This window comes from Mesocricetus auratus, unplaced genomic scaffold, assembly GCF_017639785.1.
Source record: "Mesocricetus auratus isolate SY011 unplaced genomic scaffold, BCM_Maur_2.0 Super-Scaffold_6723, whole genome shotgun sequence".
Taxonomy (NCBI): Eukaryota; Metazoa; Chordata; class Mammalia; order Rodentia; family Cricetidae; genus Mesocricetus; species Mesocricetus auratus.
Window position 1 is genome coordinate 3,956,940 of NW_024429183.1, and position 8,967 is coordinate 3,965,906.

Genomic DNA, 8,967 nt, shown 5'->3' on the forward strand with positions numbered 1-8,967 from the left:
GATACATCCCATCAGTCTTTTTTTTTTTTTTTTTTGAGAAGGCTATTTTTTTTTTTTTTTTTTTTTTTTTTTTTTGGTTTTTCGAGACAGGGTTTCTCTGTGGCTTTGGAGGCTGTCCTGGAACTCGTTCGGTAGACCAGGCTGGTCTCGAACTCACAGTGATCCGCCTGCCTCTGCCTCCTGAGTGCTGGGATTAAAGGCGTGCGCCACCAACGCCCGGCTGAGAAGGCTATTTATTTTAAGATGGGTTCTTATGAAGTTGCCCGAGCTGACCTCGAACTCACTGGCCTAGGCTGGTCTTTAACTCAAGATCTTCCTGCCAGGGCCTCTAGAGTAGCTGGGACCACAGCCCCTCTGCCACAGGCTCTGCGGAACACCTCACCCGCAGTCTTGTGGTTCCAAGAAGACTGTTTGGCATGGTAAGGAGAACACTCATCATGACATCAGATGCGTGGCACTTTCTGAGCTTTGCTGGTGCCTGGTGCATGCTGAGTGGTTAATCAGATGAGGGTCATGACAATCTTTCTGGGGCCTCCCAGACAAACATCTTTAAATTAAATGGTTTGTGACATGGATTGTTTCATCCCAATTTAAGATGTTTTCCTTGATGGAAGTTTTAAAAAATAATAAAAGTCTAATTACCACTTGACGAGTAATTACTGTGTTGTGCCTGATCTGTGATTAAATAAAGGCAATTTGCATGCAAGGTAATGCTGCTGTTAGTACTGTTGATGCTCTGGTTATACAAGAGGCTAAGACTCCAGGAAGATTTTTCCCTCATAGGAGAAGGGCACCAGGCACCTGCCACTAGCTACCTCTATCATTATCATGACTTTGGCCAGCTGGATGAGGGTAAAGGTAGGGCACTGGGGCTCCATCTCACCTAAAACATCCAGTTACATTTATTTTTGTTGTTGCTCTTGTTATTTTGAGACAAGGCAGGTAGCCCAGACTAACCTGGAGCTCACTATGTAGACCACGAAGGCCTCCAACTCGTAGAAATCCACCCACCTTTGCCTTTTGAGTGCTGGGATTGCAGCCAGCATTAAACTGGGTTCATTTACTGCTGGGTGCTCATGAAGATTAAGGAGCCTCTTCCTGCCCCAGGCCTCCTCCAGGGACAGATGGAGTCATATGGGCATTGCTCTGTTGATGACAGTGGCAGCAGTGGGATGGGAATGGAACATGGTGAAGGTACGCCCTGCCCACAGAGAGAAGCCAATCCCAGGCCTCATCTCTCCTCCTTCTGAGGCCCAGTTTAACTTTCCCTGGGCCTAACTGGCAAGTTAAGCTATTTGAATCAATGGGCATGTATGTGTATGCATACAGTCACACAAGTCATACCCACCACCTGTGAGGGCATGATCTAAGACGCCAGTGAGCAGCTAAAACCTCCAGAGGCACCAAACTCTACATATGCTTTCATTTTTGCCTACACTAGAGACCTATGAAAAGATCTAATTGATAAATTAGGCATGGGAAAAGATCAACAACAATAATTGTGGTAGTTTGAATTAATTGGTTCCTATATCTCATTGGGAGTAGCATTAAGAGGTGTGGCTTTGTTAGAGTGGGTATGGCCTTGTTGGAGGAAGTGTGTCACTGTGGTGGTGGTCTTTGAGGTTTCCTATGCTCAGGATACCACCCAGTGACTCAGTCAACTTCCTGTTGCCTACTAGCCAAGATGTAGCCAGCACCATGTCTGCCTGCACACTGTCACGCTCCCCTCCATGATGAGAATGGACTGAACCTCTGAAACTTTAAGTGAGCTACACCAATTAAGTGTTTTCTTTATATGAGTTGCCATGGCTGGAGAGATGGCTCAGTGGTTAAGAGCACTACTTGCTCTTCCAAAGATCCTGAGTTCAATTCCCAGCAACCACATGGTGACTCACAACCATCTGTAGTGAGAGCATCTTCTTCTGCCCTGCAAGCATACAAAGCATACATGCAGGCAAACACTGTATACATAATAAATAAAATCTTTTTAAAAAAGTTGCCATGGTCATGGTGTCTCTTCACAGAAATAGAAAGACACTAATAGTAAAGTAAAACAATTATAAAGTATACTATAATAAACATTACTTGAAACATGCAAAGATGAGTATGAGCTTGGGGCTGTGGTCCTGCCAAGTGGACCCATAAAATTAACCCTCACAGATCAAAAAAGAAGAAAAAAGCAAAAATGCTGGTGGCGCACACCTTTAACCCATCACAGGCGGATTTCTGGGAGTTTGAGGCCAGCCTGGTCTACAAAGCAAGTTCCAGGACAACCTCCAAAACAATACAGAGAAACGCTATCTGGAAAACAAACAAACAAAAAATTAACCCTCACAGATACATCAAGTGGACCAGGATGCTAAATCCTCAAAAATCAAAAGCTTGACCTTGAGACCATGACAGCCTGAAGCTACTGTGCTCCAGGGATTGATTATGAACAGTCAGCTGATCACTCTTTTCAGTCTCTCTCTTTTTTTTTTTTTTTTTTTTTGGTTTTTCAAGACAGGGTTTCTCAGTATTGTTTTGGAGGCTGTCCTGGAACTCGCTCTGTAGACCAGGCTGGCCTCGAACTCACAGAATTCACAGAGATTCACCTGCCTTTGCCTCCCAAGTGCTGGGATTAAAGGCGTGCACCACCAATGCCCTGCTCTTTTCAGTCTCTTTGTGGCAGCTTTTTTTTTTTTGGTTTTTTCGAGACAGGGTTTCTCTGTATTGTTTTGGAGGCTGTCCTGGAACTCACTCTGTAGACCAGGCTGGCCTGGAACTCACAGAGATCCTCCTGCCTCTGCCTCCCGAGTGCTGGGATTAAAGGCGTGTGCCACCAATGCCCGGCTGTGGCAGCTTTTTAGGTACTTGACAATTACTGAGTCTTGGAGACACGCGCATGCACACACGCACATTCTAGACAGTTATAAAGGTGTATGTCTGTATGTAGCCATGAGTGTAATGCCCACAGAGGCCAGAAGAGGACATCAGATGACCCTCTAGAGCTAGAGCTAGAGCTAGAGGCAGTTGAGCCACCTGAAGTGGCTGTTGGGAAGCAATTTAGGTCTTCTGCAGAACTGAAGAGGCAGGAGTCTCCTGGTTTCCCATTTTCCTGCCAGGGCGGAATATCACCTCTTAGTACTAACAAACGGAAAGAGGGGGTTATGGTGGGAGCCAGGGTCAAAAGAGCATTGGGAATCCCCAAAAAAACTAGACATGGGACTGGAGAGATGGTTCAGTGGTTAACACTTGGTGTTCCAAAAGTTCTCAGGTTCTCAGCACCTAGTCCAGGGGAATCTGATGCCCTTTTCTGGTCTCCACAGGCACTACGTAAATGCACACAAACACATAAAATAAAAACAAATCTTAAAAACAACAACAACAAAATGGGTGGCACACACCTCTCATCCCAACACTCGGGAGGCAGAGGCAGGCCGATCTCTGTGAGTTTGAAGTCAGTCTGGTCTGCAGAGCTAGTTCCAGGACAGACTCCAAAGCCACAGAAAAACCCTATCTTGAAAACCCCAACAAAAACTAAAACCCCTCAAAAAAAAAAAACAAGCAAACAAAAGAGAGAGAGAGAGAGAGAGAGAGAGAGAGAGAGAGAGAGAGAGAGGAAGGAAGGAAGAAAAGAGGGAAGAGAAGAAGGAAGAAAGGAAGAAAGACAGATCGGGTGTGGTAACACACACGTGTAATTTCAGCACCTGCGAAGCTGAGGCAGAAGTATCAAGAGTCTGTGTCCACCCTCAACAACAGTGACTTTCCGGGCCAGCCTGGTTACACATAAACAAGGAGACTCAAGGTCAGCTTGATCTACAGAGGAAGTTCAGAAGAGTCAGGGATACATAGAGAAACCTTGTCCAGAAAAACTAACAAATAAGGAGAAAGAAAGAGAGACATAGACAGAGAGATTTGAATGGATTTATTTGATTTTTCGAGACTGGGTTTCTCTGTGTAACAGTCCTGGCTGTCCTGGAACTCACTCTGTAGACCAGGATGGCCTCGACCTCACAGAGATCCACCTGTCTCTGCCTCCTGAGTGCTGGGATTAAAGGCGTGCACCACCAACGCCCGGCAACCCCCTACTCTTGATCTATAAAAACCCTTATCTGCCCCATGTCCAATGCTGATCCCTTGAACCCTTCCTGTAGGGAGAGACAGACTATGTACACAAATTTTAAAAAAGCTTCAAATAATTGTTTGCTTTAATTAATTTGGTCATGATTTGGATGGGTGGTCTTTTTCCTCAAATCTGCAGAATTAAACCCCAGTTGCTGCAGAGAGTAATTCAGAGTCCTGGGCTCTGTGCACGTCGGGGAGATGGGGCCAGTCCCCACTGTAAAACAGGAGGTGCCAGCAAGGCTTTGAGCTATGAGCAGGAGTGGTGAACAAAGGCCGGGAGCACAGAAGACTGGAGTCAGAACTGTATTTTTAGCCCCTCTGGATGACTGAATAGGCAGCCTACCCAAAGGCCCTGGGGGAATGAATCACTGTCAGAGCCAGCCTGGTAAACCCATCTATGGAACTCAGCCAGGATGTTGGAGGTCAGCTCAAAGGGCCCTAGCCAGACCCCAGGGCTTCCTGCTGCATCAACAGGAAGGGCAGCAGAGAGAGTCATCCTCCTAGTGGGGCAGCAGGTGTGAGCTCCCGCTGAGGTCACTCCAGCCTCAATCCTGGACTCACAGGCTACCACAGCAGCCTGAACTTACCTGGGAGAAGGCCTATGATCTGTGTCTTGACTAGAATAAAGCAGGCACAGATCTGGCTGTTGGCAGGGGTTCCAGGAAGGCCTGTGAGCACTGAAGGGTTTCAGGGAGCTGTGCTAGGAGAGAGAGACACACCTATCAGTCTCAGGAGTGGCTAATGGCTCCGTCCTGAGTGTCTCCAGCACAAGCTGATCCAGAACTGAGGCATGCTGCTCCACAGTGCCACCTGGAGGGCACCATGAGGCAACCACACAAGCTTCCATTTAAATTTTTATTTATTGTGAGGGAAGGGGCGCATGCCACCAGGTGCCTGTGGAGTTTCCAGGACAACTTCCACGAGTCAGTTCTCTTTCTACCATGAAGGTCCTGGGGATCAAATTTAGGACATTAGGTTTGGCAACATGAGCCCTACCCTGAGCCATCTCCTTGGCCTCCAACCATATCATTTTTTTTGTTTGTTTGTTTGTTTGTTTTCGAGACAGGTTTCTCTGTGGCTTTGGAGACTGTCCCAGAACTAGCTCTTGTAGACCAGGCTGGTCTCGAACTCACAGAGATCTGCCTGCCTCTGCCTTCCGAGTGCTGGGATTAAAGGTATGCACCACCACCACCACCACCAGGCCCAACCATATCACTTTAACACCATGTTAGAAATAAATCTTAGCCGGGTGTTGGTGGCGTACACCTTTAATCCCAGCACTCGGTAGGCAAGAGGCAGGTGGATCTCTGTGAGTTTGAGGCCATCCTGGTCTACAGAGCGAGTTCCAGGATAGACTCCAAGACAATACAGAGAAACCCTGTCTCGAAAAACCAAAAAAAAGAAAGAAATCTTTAGCTGGGCGGTGGTGGCATGCACCTTTAATCCCAGCACTGGAGAGGCAGAAGCAGGTGGATCTCTGTGAGTTCGAGGCCAGCCTGGTCTACAAAGCAAGTTTCAGGACAGCGAGGGCTACACACAAAAACCCTGTCCTGAAAAAAAAAACCTAAGCAAACAAATAAAGTCCTGGCTTACAATCTGTAGTTCTTTAGAGTCAACAGGGCAAGAAGAATGAGGTGCACCTTTGCTTTAGTTAGCTTAATTCTGTAAATGGCTTTATTGAGATATAATTCATATACTATCTAATAGACTCTTTAAGTGCACACAATTTTTTTTTGTTTTTTGTTTTTCGAGACACGGTTTCTCTGTAGCTTTGGAGCCTGTCCTGGAACTCACTCTATAGACCAGGCTGGCCTTGAACTCACAGAAATCCACCTGCCTCTGCCTCCCAAGTGAAAGGTTTAGGCATTAAGCTGGCTTGCCCTGTTACCTGGCAAGATGCACTCAGGCAACACTCTGGCCAGCGCAGAGTTCTGTGAGAACCACGCAGGTACAAAGGGACCCCTTTAAAAGACTGACCCCTGCCTGCTTACTCTCGTCTTCCTCTCCATCTCCTCTCCTCTTTCCTCCTTCTCTCTCTCTCTCTCTCTCTCTCTCTCTCTCTCTCTCAGCTCTGCACGGGTTGGTTACCTCTCACCCCCCTTTCCCTCCCTGTCCACCAATAAACTCCACGTGGGATCGTTGAGTCACGGTTTGTGTCTCCTTACTGGGTAAACCTAGACATTTTAACAACAGCAAGTGCTGGGATTAAAGGAGTGCACCACCATGACCTGGCAAGTGCATAAAATTTAAAAAGATTTATTTACTTTTAGTTATGTGGAAGTTTGTGGGGGGGGGCAGGAGTGCAGTGCCCACAGAGGGCAGAAGAGGACATCAGCTGATCCCCTAGAGCTAGAGTCAGAGGCAGTTGAGTCACCAGATTATGGTTGCGGGGAACCCATCTTGAATCTTCTGCAAGGGCTTTTAACCACTGCGCTGTCTTCCCAACCCTTAAGTGTGCAACCTAATGATTTTTCATACAGTCATGGGGATGCACAGCTGTCCCCACTTCCCTCTCACCATCCCCCCTTCAGGCAGTCACCAAGGTGCTTCCTGTCTCCGTGGGTCTGCTCACAGCCTCGGCTGGCCTGGAACTTGCCATCCTCCTGCCTCAGCTTCCTGAGTGCTGGGATCACAGGCATGAGCCATCTGCCTGACCCAGGCCCCTTTGTGTGCCCACCAGTGTCCAATTCTTTCCTTTGGAGACTTGGGCTGGGCACAGGCCTCCTCCATTCCTCATGCTCTTCCATCCTCCCCATCTCTCATTGCTTACCCCCTTCCTCTGAGTGCTTATTTTTTTTTATTTTTATTTTTATTTTTTTGAGACAGAGCTTCTCTATGTAGCTATGGCTCTCCTGGACCTTACTATGTAGACCAGGCTGACCTTGAATTCACAGAGCTCTAACACTGAGCTCTGTCACCAACCCACACATCACTTCTTTCTGCCCCACTGCCTCTCAGATCTTGGGTGCAGGTTCCTGCATGAACAGCCAAAGGCAGAGTTATGTCAAGCATCTGGGGCAGTCCTGCTGAAGTGTAAAGATGTGTGTGGCACCCTCTGTTCTCTGCTGCCTTGGGCTCAGCAGACAGGTCCTTAGGACTCAGGGACAGGTCCACCATGTCACTGACCTGTCTTTCAGCAGGAAGAACTGTGACTGCCCCCAGGAGTGGTATACAACAGTGACAATGCATGATTCTCAGGCTCGGATAAAAAGTCACGAGACCTGCCAGGCAGTAGTGGCACACGCCTTTAATCCCAGCACTCGGGAGGCAGAGGCAGGTGGATCTCTGTGAGTTTCAGTCCAGCCTGGTCTGTGAGTTCCAGGACAGCCAGGGCTACAAAGAGAAACCCAGTCTTGAAACACCCCCCCCCACACACACACACAGTCATGAAACCTTCACTCATTACACTGGGGACCTTCCCTCTGGTTTCCATGTCAGATGTTCACATCAGGTCACCATATGGAGAGATAGAGATCAGGGGTATCAAAGACAAGAGGAAGCATGAGGGAAAGAGCCTGTAGGGAGAAACCCAAGTTGTTCCTTGTCTTCACAGATAAGCACTAGGAAAACCTGGAATGTTAAACACACAAGGTTGTTCCTTCAAGGGAAGGGATACATAACCTGTTATCTGCCCAGAAGACTGGGAGTGGACATGTTTAATAGCTTGGTGACCTTTTGACTATCTGTGTGGTTAGAGACCACACCCAACCCTCCCTCAGAGTCTGTTTTTTTTTTTTTTTTTTTTTTTTTTTTGGGTTTTTCGAGACAGGGTTTCTCTGTGGCTTTGGAGGCTGTCCTGGAACTAGCTCTTGTAGACCAGGCTGGTCTTGAACTCACAGAGATCTGCCTGCCTCTGCCTCCTGAGTGCTGGGATTAAAGGCGTGTGCCACCAACACCCAGCCTCCCTCCCTCAGATTCTTTTTTTTTTTTTCTCCCTCAGATTCTCATAAGCATGTTTTTCTTAGTCATCTATAGAACCCATCTTTTTGGAAGGTGTCACATGTACTTTACAAAGAGTTTCTATGTAGTCTTGTCTGATCTTAGTCTACTTTGTTCCATATGGAGATTCATGTGTACTGTGTACTTTATTGTATACCCAGGATTGAGTTAATTATCACCAGCAACATCTTCACCAAATTGTGCTGTGCTTAAATATGACTAAAACAAACTACTTAGGGTCAGACTCCTGAAGTTTGAACCAACACCAGTTACTCAACTGCCTTCTTGCCTTATACAGATTGATACTCTGCTGGCCATGGAGGTCAAAGAGACCCCTACACTAACTAACTTTTGGGATTTCCCCCACCCCATGGAATGGGTGACTCCACGACTGTGAGCCTCAGGTAAGAGCAGCTTTGCTGAGCCAATGCTCCCATTCCTCCATGTCACAAATGATGGTCACCCTACTTGGCTGTGATTCATGTCACCCCACAAAAGACTAAGTAAGCTTCCTCTTCCCATCTCATCACCCTGAAAGCTCATAAACACAGACAACTGACCACTGACTGTCGGGTGGCATGGTAGTTACATTCAGCAGGGTCACTAAGCTAGGCTCTGAACTGATGACCTGGGAATATTGAGGGGAGGAATGTGTGATAGGCAACTTCCAGGTGTGAGGTGTGCAGGTCCCTTCATTCTATAGATTTGGATTACCTGAAGGCACCCAATGGTGACTGGCTTGTCCACAGGTAGCCTCGTTAAAACTTGCAGGCAGGGAGCCAGCCTCAGCCCCACAGGCCCCCGGAGAGAGAGGAGATTCTGTTTCCTTTTTGATTCTTTTTTTTTTTTAAGATTTATTTATTTATTATGCATGTATCCCTGCAGGCCAGAATAGGGCACCAGATCTCATTACAGATGGTT